This window comes from Talpa occidentalis, unplaced genomic scaffold (genome assembly GCF_014898055.3).
Source record: "Talpa occidentalis isolate TD23 unplaced genomic scaffold, MPIMG_talOcc4v2.1 talOcc4.2, whole genome shotgun sequence".
Lineage (NCBI taxonomy): Eukaryota > Metazoa > Chordata > Mammalia > Eulipotyphla > Talpidae > Talpa > Talpa occidentalis.
This window is the reverse complement of record NW_023602073.1, coordinates 28,972,714-28,983,186: the sequence shown is the minus strand read 5'-3', so window position 1 is coordinate 28,983,186 and position 10,473 is coordinate 28,972,714. Positions and strand designations below refer to the sequence as shown.

At 47.5% G+C, this 10,473-nt stretch overlaps 1 pseudogene; it reads left to right on the top strand.

Moving 5' to 3' along the window:
- The first annotated feature begins 3,626 nt into the window (after nt 1–3,626).
- On the top strand, nt 3,627–5,101 carry LOC119253060 (torsin-1A-interacting protein 1-like; annotated as a pseudogene).
- The last annotated feature ends 5,372 nt before the right edge of the window (nt 5,102–10,473 follow it).

Below are 10,473 nucleotides of genomic sequence, written 5' to 3'. Positions count from 1 at the left end.
TTAAAACCAGTGCATGGAGTGTTGTACGGATGGTTTGTTTGCGTGTTTGTTTTGGTTGCTTTGCTACAAGAAGTGGGACCGCTGACTTCCTCGTTGCTGTTAATATTTTCCCAGACAGTAAGAATAAGACCTGATAAAATAGAGGCCTGATTCAAAAGTCTGGTAGAGAATTCAGGTGAGAGCAAGAAGCAGCAAGACAAATGATGTAAAACCGTCCTTTCAACAAAGGTGATAGACAAAGAAAGATCAATGGGCTAGGACAGTGTTAAATCAGGACAGTGTTGAAGGACAAGCGTGCGGAGGTCAGAGACCTCCTCTGTCAGATACTGGTCAGACACCGACATTCTCCCTATGCAGTCCTGGATGGCGTTTAGGGTCAGGTCACACTCTGCCTCCTTCATTGTGGTCACCGTCCACCTATGTGTGAAGAACCTTCCCGAGTGCTCTTGGTTGACACCCACGTGTGTCCCATGCCAGAGGTGGGCCCTGACTGCTGTCCCCACTTCAGCTCTCCTCTTGATACCCCCAGGAGTGTCAGGGTGGTATTCCTGAGCAGGCCGCTTCCCTTGGAGGCCCTGTGATGGCTGCAGGTTGCCTTGGGCACCCCATCTCCCCTTCTGTGTGTGGGAGGATTCCTGTACCTGTCTGTATTCCTTATTGTCCCTCTCTGCACTGCTCACAACCTTTAACCTTATGATAGCCTCATTCTCTCCCTACTGGTTCTAGCAACTTCCATGTCACAGAATATGCCCATTGACACCACCCCCCAAGCCCTTCTCCCCACACTGCCTATTCATTTACTCGTTTACACAGCATTCTCCGGGATAAAACTCATGCTGCAGTGGCTGTGGACAGCTCCATAGGTTGTGTGTTAACCCCTTGTGCCTGCAGGGAGGCCCATCAGCAGACTTTTTGCACACATTTGTCAGAGCTGTCGTCCATTCCCTGAAGCTGCCTTGAACTTACTTGTTTTAAGGTACAGATTAGAAGAATTTGGCAGAAAATTACAACCAGTCTCGGCTACTGTTTCATTGTGGGGATGGGGATGTCATGATTTCTTACATGGCTGCCCCTGGAGCAGACCCCCACATTCCTCCTGGACTTTGAAACAGCAGCAGCCACAATTTGGTGCTAATGTAACAACAAACACTTTGGCTAAAGCTGTAGACTGTTAACAGATGGTGCTCCCTGGTGGGGTTGCTGGTGAGGATAGATAGCCCCAGGGAAAATGCTAAAAAAGTGGGGTGGAGCAACAGATGAGTGATTTAAGTGACTGCTGGAGAAGCTTCCTTATTCAGCTTTTCAGGATTTAGTGTGAGGGGTCAGTAGATTCTGGCCCTGAAATACCCTCAGGGCGACTGTCCCTGAGTTGTCCATATCAGCTGTTTTCCATCTGGTTGTCCCACTAACTTCTTGGAGTGTATTCTTTGTCGTAGTCAAAGTTGGGTTCACCACCACCACCACATCCAGAATTCAGACGAGGAAATAAAAAAGCGTTTCATTATTATAAAGGCTATTATCCCAAAATTGCAGTCATTGGTTCCTTCACATCCATTTGACTAGAATTTAGTTGCATGATTCAGATCTGGTTACAGAGGATCTGGGAAATGTCTTTGTTGGTGGCATCTGCCCAGCTATTATTTCAGGGGCTCTATACTAAAAAAAAATGGGGACTCTCTGGTGGTCCAGTGGGTTGAGTGCAGCACTGTGAAGCTGTCCTGCAGCGTGGGTTCGATTCCCAGCTGGCCAGGGAGATACCCACATGGCGCGGCAGACCTCTTCTGTCTCACCCGCTGCTCCCCTCAGCAGTGTTTTTTGTCCGTCTGCCTGTTCTGCTCCCCACTCTGTCTCTAGTGAATCCTCTCACTCTCCCACGCCTCTGGCCTGTACCCCAGTTCTTGTATAAATAAATAAATCCTTAAAGTTTTTAAAATAAAAGAAAAAAGAGAAAAGGAGGCTGGATCCTGGGTATTACTTAGTAACCTCAACCACATGCCAATTAGACTACATATACATATCACATATATTCCTTCTTGAAACCCTTTGCTGGCTTTGGTACATAGAACAAAATTTGAACGCCTTAGTAGGCCTCCAGCCCTGCCTGATCTGGCCCTTGTCTTCTTTGCCAAAACGTTCCCCACCTTGCCTTCTTCCCTTCCTGTCACTACCTTCTCCCTCTTCAAGTCTCAGCACAAGTGCTATCACCCCAGAGAAGTAGGCCTGGTACCCCTACCTCCATTTTCCCTGTCACTGGGATTATTTTGTGTTTTCTTGTTCTATCCAGTGCTGCCACTGGAATGGCAGCTCCCTAAGCAGGGGCCTTGCTTGTCTGGTCATTGATGCATCCCTGGTCCTAGTACAGTGTTGGGACATTTGAAGGAAATCCTTCATTCTCATTGATGCTTGTGCTTCCCTTCCAGGACTCCAAAGACATCTTGAACAGGTAAAAGCTTCCTTTCCACTATGTACCTCCTTCCCCTGTGCCTCTGCCCCTCCCCCTTGACCCACTTAAATTAATGGGGATCAATAAAGTTCCTGAATCCCATGATTCATCCTGAAGGCCTTTCCTCTCTGAAGCAGAGCAAATCCTTGAGAACTGGAGTCTTGCTCTCCACCCGAGCAAGTTCTCTGTGTATCCCCAACTCTTTGACCCTCTCTGTGTCTGAGACGGGAGAGGGTGGCTTTATAGACAGGTACTCGGCAAATCGAGTCTCCTGCCTGTCCTGAGCCCTGACTCAACCCTGGGTAGTTCCCTTGGTATCTTTGAGGCCTGGTTTTTTCTGTGCATTGACAGGAGATAATCATTCTGTTCTCTCCCTTAAATAATTGCCATGAGGACTGAGTGGAATTAAAGAGGAGGAAGTAACAGATTGTGCCTGCCTCCTCTCAGGTACCCACGGAAGGTCTGGACTGAGATACCCCTCTCTCCAGTAGTGAAGAAAAGAGAGCACTCTCAGATAAGCTTCTGTCTCTGCAGCAAGGCCTGCAAGAGTTCCAAGGTAAGTGTTGGCACAAACTCCAGGTGGGAGCCAGGAGCTAGGCGCCACTTTAAGGGAGGAGACCTGGCTCCCTCCCATTGTCTCTGAGCTCAGTCCTGACCCCTCATTCCTCTCCTGGTTGTTTCTCTTCTTGGGATCCCAGGAGGGAGCCCTGGTCATGAAATAAAGACTGAGTAAGAAATGGACTTTCAGTTTGCTGGGCTTGAAGGTCATTGCTGTCCTTTTTTCTCCCCAGAGAAGCTGCTCAGAGACTTGGAGTATGAGAAAGGTGAGTGTCCAAGGACATTTGCCTCAAATAAAGAATACTCCTGGGAGGGGCCTCCCCGGTGGCGCAGCAGTTGAGCGCTGGATTGCGAAGCTGCCGCAGCCTCTGTGGTGCCGGTTCGATCCCCGGGTGCTCCCCGGCCACCGGAAGAGGATCCCACATGGCGCGCAGACCTCTCCTGCCGCCCGCTGCTCCCCTCAGCAGTGTACTTCCGTCCTTCTGCCTGCTCTGCTCCCCGCTCTGGCTCTGGTGAATTCTCTCACCCTCCCGCGCTTCTGACTGTACCCAGTGCATGTATAAACAAAAACAAACAAATAAATAAATAAAATAAAACATGCCTCTATTAAAAAAAAAAAAAAAAAAAAGAATACTCCTGGGAAGAGTTCCTGTCTGATTCTGAGAAAGAGGAAGTGAGAGAAAGCATCTACTACCTTCGATCTCAGTGGAGGCAGCAGAGATCCGAGGAAGCTGAAGAGATGAAGACATGAAATGTGTCCTGCCTACAGCAGCAGCAGCAGAACTCATGGCAGCTTCCGCCACAGCAGGCTCTAGCTACGACTAGAAGAAGGATACGGGACTCACATTTCTCTGAAGAGGATGAACCATTGCTATCTTCACAAACTGTTTTAAGCAACATGGTCTCAAAGAAAACTAGCAGAACACAAGATATCTCAGCTGCGATTGAAGATGAAGATCCTATATGTGACCTCCGTAGGTCCCCTCTAAGAAGAAACAGATCTGATTCGGCACACAAAACAAATGGAAATATTAAAATGAGTGAATTAGAAAGTACCAGTGTCCAACCGGAGACCAGTTTCTCTGAAGAAAATAGTGAAGATGATGATCAAAACAGCTCTGAGAGTGATGTGACCGCTCATGCCAGATCCAGGGAATCTGTGGAGAGTGGAGATCAAACCTCCAGATCGTCAAGTCAATATCCAGAATTACTTTGGCGGTCATCACAAAGTCGAGAATTCACAGCTTTTGATAAACAACGTTCAGTGCTAAGATATCCAAAAAACTCTCAGAAATGGGTTGAACAAACCACAAAATGGGGGTCTAAAATGCAAAATGACAGCACACAGAAATCAAAGGTTGGCAGTCAGTCTCCACCAACCTCCAGCCAATCAAAAGTGGCTGGACAACCCAAGAATGCAAGTTTTTTCAGAAGTGGTTGTTGGTATTATTTCTGCTTTCTGTTGTTGGGATTTCTTGGTTCATTCATCTAAGGTAGAAACGACTACTGCTGTTTGTGTTCCAGAACAAGATGAAACAACTTATGAATAAATACCAAGGTCAAGATGAGAAGCTGTGGAAAAGGGGCCTAACATTCCTGGAGAAACATCTTAATAGCTCCCAGCCTCGGCTCCAGCTTGCTATCTTACTACTTACTGCTGCCCGAGATGCTGAAGAAGGAAGTACTCAGGTGTCTGACTGAACAAATTGCTGATGCCTATTCTTCCTCCCATAGTGGCCATGCCATCCGGATTAATGGGGAAGGCAAAGCTGTGGTACACCACATCGAGTCACTGCCTGCTGGCTCTGCCTTGATCTTCTATAAGTATTGTGACCATAAACATGCAGCCTTCAAAGATGTAGTCTTAGTCCTGACAGCCCAGTTGGAAGAAGAAACACTTGAAGCAGTCTAGGTCTAAAGGAAATTGAAGAAAAAAGTGAGGGATTTCCTCAGTCAAGTTCATCAACTCTAACACACCCAGCTCCTACAATCACATGGACTTGGACAAACTGGGTGGACTCTGGAGCCGTATTTCTCATGTAGTTCTGCCTGTACAACCTGAACATGACCTGAAGAGGGGCATCGGCTTTTAAGGGGTGACAGAAGAGAAAATCATATCCCAAATTGAAAGAATATTCATATTTCCTAACCAGAGATGGACTCAGAGCTCTTTTTGAAAGAACTGGTTTCTTTTTAAAGGAAGCTAAGTCCTTATGTCAACATAGGACATCTAACTCATTTATTCAATGCAATTATCTGTTACTGGAGAAGGAATCATTTTCCTGTGTTCATTGAGAACTCTCTTAATGGTATCTGAGAACTATAAATTATTTGCAGTCCCATAGAGGATCTGTTCAGATTCTGGTTTGAATCATTATTGCTACCCATGGGAAGGTTTAGGGTCCTTCCAATGAATCTTCCCGATTTTATAACTTAGATTTTTCAGTTTGTTGAGTCACTAGTAAGTCAGCTCCCTAAATGCAGCCATGGGTTTTCCCATTTTGTTCTCTTTCACATCTTTTAGGTGTTAGTCAGCTTCTGCTTAAAGGAGCTAAAGTAATGCAAGTTCAACTGAGTGTATGTTTGGGGTTTTTTTTAGAGGGTGGGAAGAAAGCAAGGAAAAAATGAGAAATTGTGATGGGAAACGTGGGAGCTAAAGTGATGAGATGAAATGTTAAAATCAGCCACTGAGACTTAAGTCAATCAAACATAGTTATATGAACTCCATTCTCAGTGATTTCTGTTGGGATTTGTTTTTTTGCATGTCCTTTTTCTTTAAAACAATGTTTAGCCCTTCCCCTTAGGAGCATGCTTTGGAAGCATATGTATCACAAGGCTTAGTAGACTTGCTTTTTTCAGTTATCCAGTTATTTTGGACATGACCTGAAGCATTTGTTTGAATTGAGAAAATAATTTCAGGAATTGGTAAACCATGTTAACCAACATTTCTGAAGATTTCATTTTCTGAATGTTCGTATGTTGCAGTCAACTTTTGCTTAAAGAAACAAAAGTAATAAAAGGACTTCTGAGTGTATTTGAATGCTCTTATAATAGATAGATTTATATGCACAATAAATCTTTATTTAAGAGTACTTCAAATCAAAAAGAGAGTGAAAATCACCATATATGAAGAGTGTTAAAATGTATGAGTATACATTACTGTACTCTAGTATTTCAGTTGTAACTTTGCATCTATATAGCTAAGCTTTCTCATTTACCAATTACTTTGGCTTTCTTAGAATCTTAGAATTCTAGATCCACTTTTTTTTTGGAAGTGAAAATACTGTTTGTAGAGTACCACAACCCATCATTGGCATGATTATTTTGAGGATCCCGTCACTGGTAGTAGAATGTAGCGTAGTTTCCTTCTACTAGAGACTACCAGTATTCATGTATTTATACCCCTTATTGTAATTTGTTCTTATCACAGTCAGATTATCTGATTTATAGAAGATTCTAAGGAGTTTTTGAAAAGACTTTATAACGTGTATATTATATGATGAAACATATGTTTTTATTAAATGTTTCACTGACCAAAATAATTTTAAAGGAACTGATTTCACTTACCTCTTTCAGGAAAAATATTTGTCACAGCTAACCTGTCTGTAAATTACTTTAAAAGCTATTTTAGTAATTTAAGTAAATTTACTTTCTTGTTTGTAAAAAAAAAAAAGAATCCTCCCCACGGAGAATAGGACTGCCCGCTGCTGTCCCCCAGCCCCATCCCGGGAGCACGTTCTATCAGAAGCAGAATTTCCCAGCTGCTCATGTAAAGCCCCACCTTGCATTTTCCGACCAGTCTACTCCTCTTTAGTCTGCTTGAGAGCCTCCACTTGGTAGTCTGGCCTTTTCCTGCCCCGGGTGTGGTTATTCTGTCCTCACAGCTACTCCCACCAGCTCCTCCAGCCCTGCCAGCAGCTTGTGCACCGCGCGCCCTGAGACCCCCGGTGCTGTCCATCTGGTTGTGAATGAGGCTGTGGGTGTTGCAGTCCTGCCCTTTGACCCCATGGGGACCTGGGGCCCCTCCCGTCCACCTGTGACACTTGTGTCTCCCCTTGTCCCCACAGCGAGCGTGTCCCCGGACCTGCGGTCAGCCAACTGGCGCCTGCCGCCGTCAAAGGGCCAGAAGTGCGGGACCTCCAGCGGCCAGCACCGACGTCGCTTCGGGCCCCCACAGCCACCCCCGCCCCCATTGTCATGCCTGTCCCCATGGCCACGCCTGCCCCCACAGCGGTCGGACTGTGGGCTGGGGGTGCTGGACAGTAAGGGCTTCACCTGGGGCAAAGTCTACTGGGAGGTGGAGAGGAGAGGGAGGGCTGGGGAGGAGGGAGAGAGGGGAGGAGGGAGGGGAGGAGGGGGGGAGGAGGGAGGGGGGGAGGAGGGAGGAGAGGGAGGAGGAAGGGGAGGAGGAGGCCGGCTATGACTCCCCATCCGAAAGGCTGGGAAACTGACAAGGATGAGGAGTCCCAGGGGGAGGAGGAGGCCCAGGAGCGCTGCATGGTGGGGGTGGCCAGCGACTCCCTCAAGAGGAGGGGAGCCCTTTCCCTACGGCCCGAGGATGGCGTGTGGGCACTGTGCCTTTCCTCCGCTGGCATCTGGGCCAATACCAGCCCTGAGGCGGAGCTCTTGGGCCTGGAGAGTGGGCATCGCCCTGGACTATGAAGGGGGCTCCGTGACTTTCACCAACACGGAGTCGCAGGAGCCCTTCTACACCTTCACCGCCACCTTCACGCACTGCCTGGTCCCCTTCCTGTGCCGGAACCCGCCTCCTGCTGAGGCCCTGAGCCCCGCACCTGCCCCGCCCCACCCTCCAGGGCCTCTGCTCTGGAGTCCAGGACAGGGCGCCTGGACAGGGACTCTGGTAGGGGCGGCAGACCCCACACCGGCTGCAGCCCTCCCTGTGGCCGCAGCCCCGCTTGGTGCTGTTGGTCCAGCTGTGCTGCACAGCTCTGGAGGTTTCCTGTGTGAACTTTCACCCTGAGGCCCATGGGGGCCCCTCCCTTCCTTCTATCTACTGCCTTTGACTTGGCCCTGTTCTCCTGGTTGACTAGGATGCAAAGCACCCTTTGCTGCCCAGTGAAGCATGCCATGCAGCTGTTCCAGGGAAAGGCCAGTTGACATTACATCTAAGGCCATTTGCTGTCCTCAAGTCCCATAGCTCCCCCCCCTTCCCCCCACCCAAAGCCACTGTACTGACAGCTTCCCTGACTTTAAACAGACTGACTTAGAGTTAGACATACATCAAAGTGAGCCGAAGGGAAACCCACTGAGTCTCCCTGGGCCGTTTAAGTGGCAGAGGAAATTATCTCCTGTGAGGTCCAGGGTGGAATCTGCTTCTCTGAGACCACAACTGACTATATGAGGGGTCTATAAGTTGGAGGTGGGGCTTCCTGAAGTCACCTCTGGTTTTACAGAAAGTTCTAGATACATGTGGCTTTGGGGTAACACCAAATTCTCAGTGTGGGTTGGTCCTTGTGAGGAGAATCCAGAATATTCTGCTCTTGATCAGCCCAACTTAAAAACCTCAGTGCCAGAGTCCAGCTCCAACCGGGGCAGGGTCCCTGAAGGACGAGAGTGTCAGCAGAGGTGAAGAATGAGGGAATGAGGAGACACTGACACTGGGATTAGTTGCCTAGGTGATCTGGGATCAGAGTTGCCCTGTAAAATATTGAAAAGAGGGTGGAGGTCATAAGTAGTGAGCTTAAGATATGGTCTGACCCAATTTAGATCTCCTAGCAATTTTTTTATTTTTTTTTTTTATAGAGGCATGTTTTATTTATTTGTTTGTTTGTTTTGTTTATACATGCACTGGGTACAGTCAGAAGCACGGGAGAGTGAGAGAATTCACCAGAGCCAGAGCGGGGAGCAGAGCAGGCAGAAGGACTGAAGTACACTGCTGAGGGGAGCAGCGGGCGGCAGGAGAGGTCTGCGCGCCATGTGGGACCCTCCTCCGGTGGCCGGGGAGCATCCGGGGATCGAACCGTTGCCGCAGAGGCCGCGGGCAGCTTCACAACCCAGCGCTCAACCGCTACGCCACCAGGGAGGCCCCTCCTAGCAATTTTTGAAAGTCATTTAATGTGTACAGGGAATCAGTCCTTAGTTGTAGGAGCTGAGGTGACACTGACAATGAATGAACAATGCACCCCAAATAATTTATTGGAGCATCAATTTGAATCTTTTCAGGTGCTATAACAAGCCCAAAATTCTGCAGAGGATGTTAAGACATTTAAGGCTTGCTGTAGCAAGGAATACTGTGGATGACTAATTAATATGTCATCCATGCAATGAATACAGTATACTTGAGGATATGCTTTTCTAAAGCTGGATAGGGCTAAATCTACAAATTTTTTCTTTAAAGATTTATTTATTTATACAAGCACTGGGTACAGCCAGAAGCACCGGAGGGTGAGAGAATTCACCAGAGCCAGAGCGGGGAACAGAACAGGCAGACTGACGAAACACACTGCTGAGGGGAGCAGCTAGCGCGGCAGGAGAGGTCTGTCGCGCCAAGTGGGACCCTCGCCGGCGTCCGGGGATCGAACTGGTGCTGCAGAGGCTGTGGGCAGCTTCACAGCCCAGCGCTCAACTGCTGCGCCACCAGGGGAGGCCCCTACAAATTTTTGGCATAAAGTTGGGGTGTTTTTCATTCCCTGAGGTATCACTGTCCATTGAAATCTTTGATAAGGACGTTTAAGATTTGATGAAGGGACACGAAAAGCAAATCTTTTACAATCCTGAGGAGCCAAGGGAATGGTAAAGAAACAATCTTGTAAGTCTGTGACTATAACATGATCTCCCTTAGGAACAGCAACAGGAAATGTTAATCCTGGTTGCAAAACTTCCCATGTTTTTCATAGTAATATTTATGGCTCTTAAATCTTGTTTTCGGAGGGGTTTTTTGAGGCTTAGGCAAATTTGCTAATGAATTGTAATCTGGGGCACTAGCCAAGAGATTCCAGTCATGCTCACAATATTTTGCGGCCTCCTCCTTGAGCACCCCTCTTCTGGGGGAAGCTGATCGGTTTTTCTTTATTGTCCCCTTTAGCCCCTTCCTCATCTGAATAAGATTGTTCTACTGCAAAAACCTGAGAGGCTGATCTACATAATAATGGCGTCTCCTCTGGCACAGGCCATGCTACTCATGCTGTTTGACAAGATCCGAGTATGGGGGAAATTCCTGAAAAGTCAGGACTATATGAGGAACCAAAAGGACTATATCAGGACTATATGAGGAACACATTCTACTGAGAAGTGCCGCAGTCCAGCTCCGACCGGGGCAGGGTCCCTGAAGGATGAGACGGCGTCGTCGGAGGTGAAGGATGAGGGAATGAGGAGACCCTGACACTCGATCAGGTGACAAGTATCTCCTACTGATAGCCTCAGCGGAGCTTTATTTATACATCAGAAATTTGTTATTTGATCATTACATCATACAATCATGCAATTTTATTTTTCCTAGTTTGTTTGCTGGG